We start from the raw sequence: 13,457 nt of genomic DNA, 5'->3' as shown, positions 1-13,457 counted from the left end.
TAGCCCTGTATCCTGTCTTCTGACAGTGGCCAATGCCAGGTGCCCCAGAGGGAAAACAGAACAGGTAATCATCAAGTGATTCATCCCCAGTCGCCCATTCCCAGCTTCTGGCAAATTACACACCTTTCTGTGGTGTTTGGTCTATTGTATCCATTGAGAGAGCCCAGGATGCAGTAAACACATTACAAAGAAATCAGCATGCATTTGAAATTAAAATAAAATTTAGCATATTGTTTAGAGAGATGCAGAATGATCTAACACTACTGTTATCTGAAAGAAACACAGGCTGATCAAAATTGATAATCATTCCTCCTTTGAGGGACTGATAAAACTTTAATTAAGATAATCTACTAGAAGGTCATAATGTTTCATGTGTGACTAATTATGACTGACAAAAATATTAATTTTAACAAACATCAATTTGTAAATTGCCTGTTATTTGTAGAATAAAAGACAGTGTGTGTGTGTGTGTGTGTGTATGCACCATTTATAGTAAAAACATCATCTAGATTTTTAGATACCCTATAACATTTCATGTAAAGTTTTCTGATGTCAAACCAATGTGTATAAATATTGTACTATTTTTCACTATTATTTGTATTATGGTAGCACTCAGGAGCCCCAGTCATGGACCAGAACCCCATTGTACTAGATGCTGTACAAACACAGAACAAAAAGATGGGTCCTGCCACCAAAAGCTTACGATCTATGTATAAAACAAGAGATTACAGATGGATACAGTCAGACAGATGGAAGAGTACAATTAAACAATGAGAGAACATTGGTAAATATGATAGCATGGTATGAACACCCCAGCATCCTAACATACCATCCTAACATTGTGATGGTTTTTGTAGACATATTGGAAAAAGAGAGTTTTAAGGAAGGTTTAATGGAGCATAATGACTTAGTTTTGCAGATGTCTATGGGGAATTCCTTGCAAGTGTGAGCGGTAGCATGGGATAAAACATGAAGGTGTTTGTTTGAAAATGCAGTAAGTGGGCAATGGAGGCTGATTAGGTTTAGCTGACCTCTTGATACTGAGTGAGAGATGAGAGACCCTGAAGGACCCTGAAAGTAAAGACAAGTAGCTCATGTTTGCTGTAATAGAGAAGGGGAAGCTAGTGGAGGGATGCAAAGAGAGAGGTGTTATGGTCAAAGCAACAAGCTAGGAAAATGATTTTGCAGCAGCATTCTGAATGGATATGAGCAGTGCAAGATTGCACTTGTCTAGGCCAGAGAGAGAGGGATGTTGCCGTAATTGAGACACAAGAACCTTGGTGAGAAATCTAGCTGTCTGGATGGACAGGGGCTGGTCTACAGATGCTCCCCGGGTTACGCAAGACCCGACTTACCCAAATCCGCACTTACGGAAAAAGTTCAGTAAGCTAGAAATAGGAGGCTGGTTTGTTTGTTTGCTTGTTTGTTTTGCATAATGGTCGGGTATATGTTTCCGACTTACGCAAAATTCGAGTTACGCAAGGCGTTCTGGAATGGAACGATTGCATAAGTCGGGGAGCTCCTGTATACTACAGCTGTAATTTGACCTAAGTTACACTACTTCAGTTATGTAAGTTACATAACTGAAGTTGACATAACTTAGGTTGACTTACAGCGGTGTCTACACCACACTATGTGGATGGCAGATGCTTTCCCACCAATTTACCTTTTCTCGGGGAGCTGGAGAACAGGAGTTGACAGGAGAGCACTCTGCTTCTGTCATCTCCTCATTCTATAATACAATAAATATGTATCTTTATTTGATGGAAATATCCTTCAGTATAGTGACTGAATTAATTAACAGTGATCTTTTGCTCTATTTTTTCTTTTGTAAAGTGTGGTTCTGCTCTGAAGGAATGGTATTGTGTGTTCCATGTTTGCTGCTCAGTGACTTCCAGATCAAATGTGCACTGTTTATAAGTAAAAACTGTTATTTTTCTAACTGATCACACTACAAATGCAACTTAAGACCTGAAAGTCAAGCTGTGTTCTTTCTGACTCATGCATTATTATCACTAGTAATAAAGTTTCTGTTGATCAGTTTCTGCCTGTCTCTCACTCTTAAGGCTATGTTGGCTCTGCCATGCTAACACAAGTAGGAAGTAATAAAAACTTACTTTTGCCCCCATATTTTGTAAAAGACTATGAATGTGAAAAAACACGGGAGCAGATCTTTTGAGAATACAGGTGCGATTTTACACAGTCTTTTTTTTTTTTTAAGAGTAGCACTGTACTTTGGATTCTGAATGAAGCTCACAACTGAACTTCAGAGATGGGGAAATTGAACCCCGTGCAGAGGCTTATCACGAAGCCTTTGCACCACTTAAGTTCTATAGAAACTTTCAGACTATGGCTCAAGTGGAATTTAAGTCATGCATAGTCATTGTGTGGGCCATTTGCACAAAGTGAATTGTACCCACAGTACGTTTAAAAATATATATAACAGCAGCTCATATCTTTTCATTGGCTTAGTGACTATAATTCATGTACTTGCCTCATCACAGATTAGTTTTATCTTTGTTTCTATAAAGTTTTTGAATGTTTCTGCAATATCATTATCAAATGGCTCACCATAAGAGGCCTTCTCCATTTCAACAACTGATCCTTCATCACTTAATCTTGGATTCTCAATTATTTTTATCTCATCTTGACCTATGTCTCTTTCGAAGGGAGGGATAGCTCAGTGGTTTGAGCATTGGCCTGCTAAACCCAGGGTTGTGAGTTCAATCCTTGAGGGGGCCATTTAGGGATCAGGGCAAAAATTGGGGATTGGTCCTGCTTTGAGCAGGGGGTTGGACTAGATGACCTCCTGAGGTCCCTTCCAACCCTGATCTTCTATGATTCTTAGTTGAGTCAGAAAAGACTACAGCCACAATCCACTTTGACAAGATAAACTGTATAACCAAGCAAAGTAAATGATTTTATACTAGTATGCTCACACTTTTAATAAGTTACTACTTGTCTAATACATTCTTAGCAATAATGTATGTAATCAACCATCTCAAATTGTGAGAGTTGGGAAGAACTTTTGTTCACTATGCCACAAAGAGTGTAAAGGTCTTTAAAATGATGAAAATCAATGGCCTTGTTGATGTATTGTCCAGATCCATTGTTGTTGATATAGTGAACTGATATTACCATAAAAGATCAATTTTTGTCTTGAGGTTCTCTCACCTGTGCTGATTGCCACATTTTGCACATATTTAAGATACTGACATTCAGTAAGATGCAATGATGTAGGTTAGTACCCCCTCCTGATATTTCATTCTAGTTGTTCATTTCCAGCCACAACTTCAAAATTATTTTGATAACTATGAAAAGCTCTGAATGACCTGAATCTATGAATGGTGCCTCCATAACCAAACCATGAATTATAGCATTTTTACTTTAAGTTGGAACAAATCTCAATTTATCATCATCATCAAAACTTATTTCTAATAATAATAATAAAAAATTATTTCTAAACCAAAAATGTTCATGATGAAGGCTTTCAGGTTTTCAAATATTTCCACTTTTTTCTTAAAACAAAACATTCTGAAATATCTAATTATTGGTTTTTTTCTTTTTTCACTATTTTTTCCATTATGCCACTAACTGCAACAGAATGAATGATATATTAGGTCCCCCCCCCAACTTTCATTATTATCATTTTTCTAGTTTCCACTCTGACTTTTACAAATCTTTAAATTTGGAGAAGTTACATAATGGAAAAAAAGAAAAATTAAAGTCTGTAACTCTCCAGAGTGGCTGAGTTAGGTTCAGTTTTCCTTCTGCCACTCTAACTTTTCAAAAAAACCCACCAAACTCTGGATATCCTTCATATCTATTGTACTGAATACCAAAAAGAAAAACAAGAGAAAAATGGACAGAAAGGGGGAACAGTGAAATTCAAAATTTAGATTTTGTTGTGAAAATATTTGAAAAAATGTTCCATTTTGAACCTTACAAAATGGTGATAACTTCAACATTTTGATTTTTTTCATGAAATTGTGTTTTCCATTTTTCAACCAGCTCTTGTCTTGAGACTGATCATTATGAGAAATCCTGAAACTCCAGCTGTTTGCATCACTAGGGTTATCTCAATTCTGCTTGGCTTGGATTCTTCTTTTACAAGACACTATCCACAGCTACACTGTGTCTCTTCTGAATTGATTGTGGTTTTCTGCTGCATATTTTGAGTCTGCACAAGTCAAATGTACATTGGATTAATCAATCATTGGCCTCATGTATCACTAATGCTAACTACTACATAAAGTGACTCATCTCTTAATTATTCCAAATACCAAGTGAGTACTCTTGTGACAGGACAATATGAGTTTGTTTGGCATACTAGTGATTAGTATAAAGTGGACTTGCAAAATGATCATGAAACTGTATCCTGGCACAAACCTTATTTACCCATTTCTACTATGATGGTGATAATGGTAGAAAAATCTAATTGTAGTTCACTTGCTCATTAATAAATTACCCCCAAAGAACTAGTATTTTCTTAAAAGTCATAACTTGAAAAATCTGACAATATTGAAAATACAGTAAAATGTTTATTACAAATATTAAAATAGTTTGACAAACTGATTAATAAACAACCTCATGAAGAGTCTCGAGGCAAATGACCCACACCAAGGGGTTGTGGACAACAATTTTTGGAGGGGGAGGGAGGAGGACGTATCTCTTTGGAAGGAGGGGGGCTTACACCTTCTGATTGTATTTGATTTTTCAATACTGTAATTCAGTATAATAATGATTAAGAATATTACCACTTTGTACTTCAATAGCACCTTCCATTCGTTAATGAATTAATGAATGCTACTTTATGATACCCCTCTGGTATAGATAAATGGAATCATCGCCATTTCATAAATGGGAAAATTGAGGCACAAAAGAGATTAAGTTGCATACTCATGGAAATACAGGAATTCGGACACACCCAGGAATAGAACCCAGTAGAATTGACTCCAGCTGGTGTGAGATTGCCACAAGAACATTCTTTCTTTTACTTTATATGCAGAAGATGCTTGTTGTTTTTAGTGAAATCAAGACAAGGTGGGTATCCAGTTGTGCCCCATTCAAACTTCTGAACACCAGAAACAACAATCTATTTAATTTTTCTTTTACATTAAGGCGACATGTTGCATGCCAATCATGCCTGTATAGAACTTAAATCAACCGTACATAACATAGTTGTTCTTTCCCTTGGATTAAAGATACGAGTTCTGTTAATCCAGTTGGTGATGTGCTAGAGTAATGTAATATCAGCCTTATCAAGTGAAGTGCTAATTAGACAAACAGCTCTATAACCTGGTGTACTTTCCCACAGTTTTACACAGCTAGATGCTGTGGCATTGCCCAGCTAGAGCATTCAAACAGTGAAACAACAGACATTTCTCCCTTTCTTTGTTTTAAGGGCATATCCTGACTTTTTGGAAAAAAACAACAGGAAATGTATAGTTATGGGCGAGGAAGGATGGGCTGGCAGCTAAGGCCCTGGGTGGGGAGTCAGGATATCTGAGTCCAATTCCTGGCTGTACCACAGACTTCATGTGTGACCTTGGACAAGCTATTTAATCACTCTGTGCCTCAGTTCCCCATTTGTGAAATGGGGATAGCGAGACTTCTTTTCTCCTGTTCTTTGTCAGCCTTGTCTATGTACAGTGTCAACCCTCTGTGGAATGAACCTTTTCCTACTGTCCATACGTGAAGCATCTAACACACGATGCTCTGATCTCAGTTGGTCCTCTAAGTGCTATTATAATGCAAATAATTAATAATAATGGACCAGATGAAAAATCTCCGCAACTATCAAAGATACTGAGCAGTCACTGAACCCTTCTCAGATATCCCTGTAGCTAGAGGCTAGTGGGAGGGCATTATTTGGTATTGCCACATATAAATTCAGTCTTTCCTAAAGGCTATATGGATACTTTAAAAACAATAGACAAAGCTTTTCTTGTGAATCTAAAATGTTTTTGAATGTTTCTTTTCATCCACTGCTCCAGATATGACACTGTCCATTTCATGGTCAGGAAAGAATGGAAATGCCTGCCAGAAAAATCACAAATCAAAAGAAAATGGTTTATGAAGCAAAGAGGTGTCTTTTCCAAAGGCTCTCTCTCAAATTATAGGACAATTAGCGTGGGTGGGGCAGATATTATGAACATCTAACTGGTCTTTGCAGATACTTGAATGGCCTGATCCAAACCGCATTGGTATCAATGGAAAGACTTCCATTGACTTCAGCTGGAATTTGCATCAGGCCCTATGTTTATATCTAATCCTCGTATTAAACAAGTCTAGTCCACTTGTAACCATTATATCTATATCTAATCAAGTTTCTAAAACATATTTAGACAGAAATATCATTGGCCTGAATGAATTTCTTTCTGCATCTGTTTCCCCAGAACCTGTCAAAAAAAAAATAATCAAAGGCTAGTACTTAGATAAACAATATCAAGATGCTTGAGTACTAAGCAGTGATAACATTTTACCTTTGTTTGCTGTGAGAAAGAGGGTTGTACATAAGCCCCACAGAGTTTTAACTTTCACCAAGTTAAATAAAGGTTTAGTAAATGGCATTCATGCCCTTTTAACCCCCAATATCCAGAGTGCATCCTGTGTGACCATTCATTACTTATGAAATGGCTGTAATTTATACCAAATGGGGTAGGTGAATTCAAACAGAAAGATACCGTCAATGATAAAAAGATAACACTTCTCTGTAACAGATGCTTCATTTTATGATGGAAATGGGGAAGCTGAATGCTGCAGGTGCCGGGCTGACATTAGGTCTGTGGAGAATCATTAGAGCCTCCTTAGAGAACTAGGTTTACTCTGTGTTTAATCAGCCACAGTCAGAAGAAATGGCTTCATTTCAGCTTGATGAGAGCCAGATTACAAAAGGAAGATAGATGGCCAATAAGGTTCATCACTATAAACATATTGTCTTAATTTGAAGAAACAAGCTGGCATCCTGTGCTGAGGAAAAAGTAAAGTGCAATATGGCAAGTATCAAAACCCAGTTATTTCAAGTCTCTGTGCTCCCCATAATGAGAATTTCTTGGTTGTTCTTCTTTTAACCAATATATTTTTTTAAAACAAACAAACAAATAAAAATGCAACACACCACAAACTGCCAGAGTTACTCATGAGATTCCAGTGCTTTAGGTTCCAAAAGGCTGAAGCTTCTTGAAATATTTTGCTCATCTTAACAATTCTCCAGACGTATATATTTGAGTTGACTGTTGGTCAAAATGGTCTCTGCCCATAGTATGAATATATACCTTCTAAAAGGGTCGAGGTGAAACCATCTATCAAAACCTCCCAAGACACTCACGGTTCAATTGGAACAGTGAAACGGTCAGCGAATATGGGGATGCTTGTGCCAGCAGGAAAAGGTTCTTTCAAAGGAGGTGGACCTAGACCAGTGAACTCATTCCCACAAGAGACAATTTGTTTACTTGCAGTGTTCGCAGGTTCGGCCAATCGCAGCTCCCACTGGCCGCGGTTCGCTGTCCCAGGCCAATGGGGGCTGCGGGAAGCAGCATGGGCAGAGGCATGTGCTGGCCACCACTTCCCACAGCCCCCATTCGCCTGGAATGGAGAACCATGGCCAATGGGAGCTGCAATCGGCCGGATGTGTGGATGCTGCCGGTAAACAAACCGTCCTGGCCCACCAGCGGCTTTTCCTGAGGGGCCGTGGGCCAAAGGTTGCCGATCCCTGATCCAGATCTTGATTTGCAGAGGTGCTGCGCACTCACAATTTAATTTGAAGTAAATTGGGAAATGTGGGTGCTTAGCACTTCTTAAAATCAGGACAGCAGTAAATGCTCCAAAGAGATTACAGTCTAAGGACCGGATCCAATGGCGTTGTTTCCTCTGACTTAATGTACTTTGGATCAGGCTCTGAAAGATGAAAGGGTGAAACAAATGGAGTAGGGCTACAGGGGGATGGGTAACATTAATAATCAGCTGTTTCAGCATAGTCTGTGTGCACAATTTGTAGGTATAATAAGCAGGATTCACAATATGCCACCTGCTTAGCTGTTATCAGATGGCAGATTTCCATATGCATCATGGCAGAGGGGAGTTTTAAGGAGGGACTGGAGGGAGGCTACTGTGGTTGCTTTATGGAGCTCGAGGAGGTGTTTTCAGGCAGCATGAGAGCATGAAGGTGCTTAAGGGAGAAGTGGATAATCAAGGTTGGCAGAGCAATGGAGGGGGTTGACATCACACTGACATAACGGATGGACAGAACGGGGGTAAATTGTGAATTGGCTTTGAAGGGAATGATAAGAAGTTTGTGTCTGATGCAAAGGAGAAGCCAATGGAGAGACTTAAAGAGGAGGGTGATGGGTGATGGATCACCAGGATGTTCTTCGAAGCTGCATTTTGAATGGAGTTGAGGGGGATGAGGTTGTTGTACTCAGGACATGAGATGATCATCTAGAACGTCTTGATAGATAAAATAGAAAAACAAGGGATAGGAGTATCCTCCAATTGTCACTAGTATATTATAGATCGTCCCATGCAAATAGTATACTATCTGCCATTTTCCTGGTGTCCAGGAGGGCTCTTCTGCTAACTTCCTTGTTTCATCTCTTTCAGCTTCTATTCATTCAAGAACTCTTAACCCGATTTTACACTAGTGCAAATATGAAAGTGAAGGAATTACTCATGATTTACACCCTGGTAAGGGAAGAGAATCAGGCCTTTTGAGTCCCTTGAAGCATCAGGAATAGGCTCACTTTCACCTCACCACTCTTGTTTTCCTAACATACCGAAAAATGGGTCTCAAGCTTAAGGAAGAACAATAACATTCATTTGATCCTCACATGCTTTCCAAATGCCTCCTCATGAAAGCAGCCCATGAATAGTTACACACAAGCAAGTCCTTTTAAACAGTTCTGTACTTGTCACCTCTGTGGGTTTTGCAATATATGTTGCATCTCCATAGAGAGAAACCTTTAATTGTCCAACCCGATAACTATTTTATAGCTGGTACTGACACAAAAGTGGAGTGAACTGATCCCTGAACTGCTCATAAAAGTGCATTTGCACAGGCTTCTCTATGGAGTGAGCTGGAGATGCCAAGATAGTCTGTGAATACATTATCAAACCTTACCTTTTCTTAGGCACGTTAACTACATATTTCAGAAAACGATAGGCTGAAACATTCACAAAGTGGAGACTTAAGAAGCTTAACAATTGGTAGAAATATTATCATCCACCATCGTGGTAACATTAAACAGTCATTCCCACCCACAGACATATGCACGCATGCTGGATTTAGGCTTAGAAAACTGAAAACAACACTGTAAGTGTGTGGTCCTCAGTGTTCGAGGATGAAGTGAGCAGAAACGTTTCAAGCATGCTCGCTGAAAGAGGTGTGGGGGAAGGGAGAGGAGCGGATTTCCCTGCCTTAGTGACGATCACTTCTCTTTCTACATACTGCTAAACTATACTTGCCAGGTATGGCTTTTATCCTTCCTTCTGAAGAGCAAACCTTTTGCCTTTGGAATGCACCAAATAGTATGCAGTTTAAAAAATATCACTTGGTGAAATATTCTCAGACTTCCTATAGGCCCTTCACCCCCTGCCTTGCCACTTAGCAATTACTTAATGTAAACACTGTTATAATTAATGGTGAAAAACTGATCCTCAGAGGCATCTGAGCTCTGCACCCAAGCTAGGGGAGGGGAGGGGCATCGATAGCTTTCTGCATTTTGCCCCACCCCCCAATATCAGTTGGATCCTTGGCATAAATTAGAGCAAGTTCAGAGCTGGTTTAATTTGCACCAATTGAAAAGACTTGCTAGAGGTCATTCTGTTGGCACAGGATTGCTGAACACTCTGGCCATGCCTCCTTCTGTCCCTAGGATACCCATCGCATTCGGCAATGCCCGGAGAAGATGGGCAGATGGGGTGGCATACAGCCAATTATTCCAAGTTTATGACACCTGGGATTCCCCAGGAAAAGAGGCTGCCCTGTTAGGACATCTCATAGTTCCCTTTTCATTGCAGCAAAGGGGACAGAGTGTGTGTCAAGCCTGAACTTTCTGACTTAAGTTCTTGTTTTAAAAATGACAGGTTTCAGAGTAGCAGCCGTGTTAGTCTGTATTTGCAAAAACAAAAGGAGTACTTGTGGCACCTTAGAGACTAACCAATTTATTTGAGTATAAGCTTTCGTGAACTACAGCTCACTTCATGCATCCGATGAAGTGAGCTGTAGCTCACGAAAGCTCATGCTCAAATAAATTGGTTAGTCTCTAAGGTGTCACAAGTACTCCTTTTGTTTTAAAAATGAAGCTCAACTTTGCTTTTCTGCAAATCACTCCTATGTGAATCAAAGAGGGGAAGACAACAATGTAAGTGGACACACACCAGCTTATTAATAAGCTTTGGGCAAATGCCAATGTTAGCACTGGAAATGCAACATCATTGGTTTTGGGTAGAATTTCTGCCACCAAAGGGCCTGTAAAATCTTGCTCTTGTGCACAGACTTTCCTCAGTTGAAGTCGATGGGTAAATAAGGGTTATTCACAATGAGTAAGGGTTTTTTTCAAAGCTGGGACTTTATTCAGTGACACAATTAAACAGATACCACTTCTCACCTATGATGGGCATGCGGCATCACATTGGATTCTGGCAAGAAGGTGGAATTTTCTTCCAAGCACATCTGCTGTCTGTGGACGACATTCAGTGGAATAGATTTTTTTTCCCGCCTCAGCGTACGCACGTGCCAAAGCCTTCTTGCGAAAAGTACTTAATGTTCTACAGCACGTCAGTCACACGGTGCCTGCCAGTGCAAAATGAACATACTTCCTGGGAGAGATGCCATTTGCACTGGCAGCAGAGCCTAGTGAAACAATCATGTCGAGGCACTTTACACATGACAGTGAAAGTGCACACATGTGAAGAGCTCCGAAGTACAGTGCTGCAGATCTTGGCGCACTATTTTACAAGTACACATGGAGCAAGAGAATCCTGTGCCAGTGACAGCTGCAAGTTGGTGGAATTAGTACCCACATAAACAATATATTTGTCAGCAACCTAGGGAAGAAGGTGCACCAACGTTCACTCCAGATAATATCACTGCTGGGGTCTCTGGATATACACCATAGTGTATTGTGGCCTGAAGGAGGCTACTCAGCCAATATGGTTCTATCCACCTATCTGATCATCAATGTATATCTCACTTAATCAGTTCCCTAATTGCAGGGGACAAAGGAGTTGGTGGAACTCCCTCCCTCCTATTCTCTGCCTGTGGCACACAATGCTTTAGTCTTCTGAGGGTTGTAATACTTTGGTCTAATTTGGATTGTTGGGTTTAATGTGCAGATGACTGAGTGGTGTTGGTTGGTGACCTGTGCTGTATCAGATTAGATGATCTCTGGTGGTCTCTTCTGGCCATGAACTCTGACTCAGTTGGGTGGTACATATGCAGAATTCAACAAAAACACAACATTTTCCATTGTGGATCAGACCACTGGTCCACTAAGCCATCAACAGTGGGTAATACCTCAAGTTTCAGAGGAAGCAACAACTAAATATATAGACACCCTAGAATGTACCTAAGACACTGGTAGAATGCTTTACAGGAAGGAGTCTTCCTGACCGCTGCAGAACATTGTTTGTCATGAAGCATAACGTTTGATTTCCCTTATACTGGTCTGTATGGCTACCCAAAAAAGCTCAGATTCACCCCTCAACTGGCATTAATGGGTGTGCCAAGAATCATTTCAAACCATAGCTAGTCAGAAAAATTAAAATGATCTAATTAAATTCCTGCCACAGTATTTGAAGAATGTTTTTTTTTTTTAACCTTGAGGATATAGAATAACCTATGTAACAGTGAGGGTATTGCAAGGAAGAGGGAAATCTGTACCAGTTGTGAATGGTTCCTGGAGCTAGTTACTCACTCAAATAAGAAATTGTAAAAGAGAAAATTAATATATTTATCTTCCAGAAAGCTGCCACTTTGTATGTCTGTATTCACAACTTCATTGCTGGGTAGCTATTCTCTGTTTGCTGTTGTAGTTATGTCACCTCATTTCTTTGCTAGCGAGAGAGGACGAAAAAAGATAGTAATTTATGACTCTTATTAATACGGTAGGCTGGATGTGTTGACAACATGTCAATAATTATTTCTGGAAAGACCCTAGCAGTAGACTCGAGGACTCTGTAAGATGACTCATTTTACCAGAAGACAGATATGTGTGACCTGAGCTTTATGACAGATGTCAAATATATCGAAGTGTGGTATGAGGAAGATCATCTTATTGGCAAAGTAATGAGAGGCCACTGGGAAGATTAATGCGAAGTCTGACTTCTGTTGTGTGTTATGTCCCCCTTCCCCATTTTTTCTGTAGGTGAGACAGAGGAAAGAGAGGGATTGCCCATGGTCTCGGGTAGACCTGATGTGAGAGCAATTTGGATAAGCAATAATCCCGGTCAGTGTGACACCTTCCTTTCTACTGGGAGAGTTTAAAAAACAAACAAATAAACAAACAAAAATACCTCAGCAGAAATAATCATGGCTTTTGATAAATCTGTGACTCTGCTCTATGTGAGTCCAACTCACCAAACAGTGTGGCTCTTATCTTCCAAGTGGTTAGTGACTTTGAGTGCCCAAGTTGTGACACCGTAAAGGGGTCTTATTTTCAGAAAGTGCTAAGTACCCACCTCCTGAAAATAGGGCCCTTTTGTCTCAAATTGATCATGGTCACCCCAAAATGGAAGCACCCAAATTCACCCGTCTGTTTGGAAAATGTAGACCCAGAACATTTTTGTTTTCTGATGATAGCACAATGACACGTTCTTTTCAAAGCTGCGACATTAGTCCCTGGGAACAGCTGAGGCACCTTATTTGGTTGGAATTCCTTGTTTATTACTGATCTGCACAGGAGCTGCTGGCATTGCTGCTAATTCTCCCTTGAGAAGGCAAGAGAGAAACAGAGTTCCTTTCAATCTAACTTCTAGAATTCAATAAGGCACTCGGATATCACAGTGATGGTCATGGCACTGCAGCCTGGAATAGAATAGAACAGAATAGCTCTGGCAGCTTGCCATGCAGTCTAACAGTTTGCGCACTAAACTCCATTCCCAGCAGTGTTAGGGTTCTCAGATTACCACAATATGGTGGCCTTCAAGGGTCATGCCATTCCATCTTTCTGTTGGCAAGCACACCTCCCACATCTCTTTTCTCTTTCATGCCTGCTTATCCCCAGAGGAGCGGAGCTCACAGAGATGTCACCGTAAAATAAGGACACTGGATTTGCCCTTCTATGATGGACGGAAGGCTACAGAATGCCACATCGATTGCAGAAACGCTAGGGCAGCACAACCCATTCAGTATGACAGGCACAGGTGTGTCCTTTCTAATGGACAGTGTTTAATACAAAACATTGTGTTTGAAATATGAACCAGCCCTTGTGTTTATAAAAGGTGGTCATTTGTGTAGA

The 13,457-nt window shown here is 40.0% G+C and overlaps 1 protein-coding gene and 1 long non-coding RNA gene across 12 annotated transcripts in view; one reads left to right on the top strand and one right to left on the bottom strand.

The window, feature by feature from the left end:
* The window catches only part of LOC140895064 (uncharacterized), a 131,925-nt gene that overhangs the window by 70,351 nt on the left and 48,117 nt on the right, over window positions 1-13,457 (top strand). For 2 of the 9 annotated variants that reach the window (XR_012154071.2, XR_012154069.2), the window contains exons 9-10: window positions 12,366-12,446; window positions 13,224-13,362. The exons of 4 other annotated variants lie outside the window; for them this stretch is intronic. This is a non-coding gene — a long non-coding RNA (uncharacterized LOC140895064). Of the gene's footprint in view, window positions 1-609; window positions 998-12,365; window positions 12,447-13,223; window positions 13,363-13,457 lie in introns of those variants that run through there. 3 more of the 9 variants (XR_012154074.2, XR_012154077.2, XR_012154084.2) reach the window with 2 other exon arrangements.
* Window positions 1-13,457, bottom strand: part of LOC144930928 (uncharacterized) — a 67,760-nt gene that overhangs the window by 46,279 nt on the left and 8,024 nt on the right. The window lies entirely within an intron of this gene.

Source organism: Lepidochelys kempii, chromosome 10 (genome assembly GCF_965140285.1).
Source record: "Lepidochelys kempii isolate rLepKem1 chromosome 10, rLepKem1.hap1, whole genome shotgun sequence".
Lineage (NCBI taxonomy): Eukaryota > Metazoa > Chordata > Testudines > Cheloniidae > Lepidochelys > Lepidochelys kempii.
This window is presented reverse-complemented; position numbering and strand designations above follow the sequence as displayed.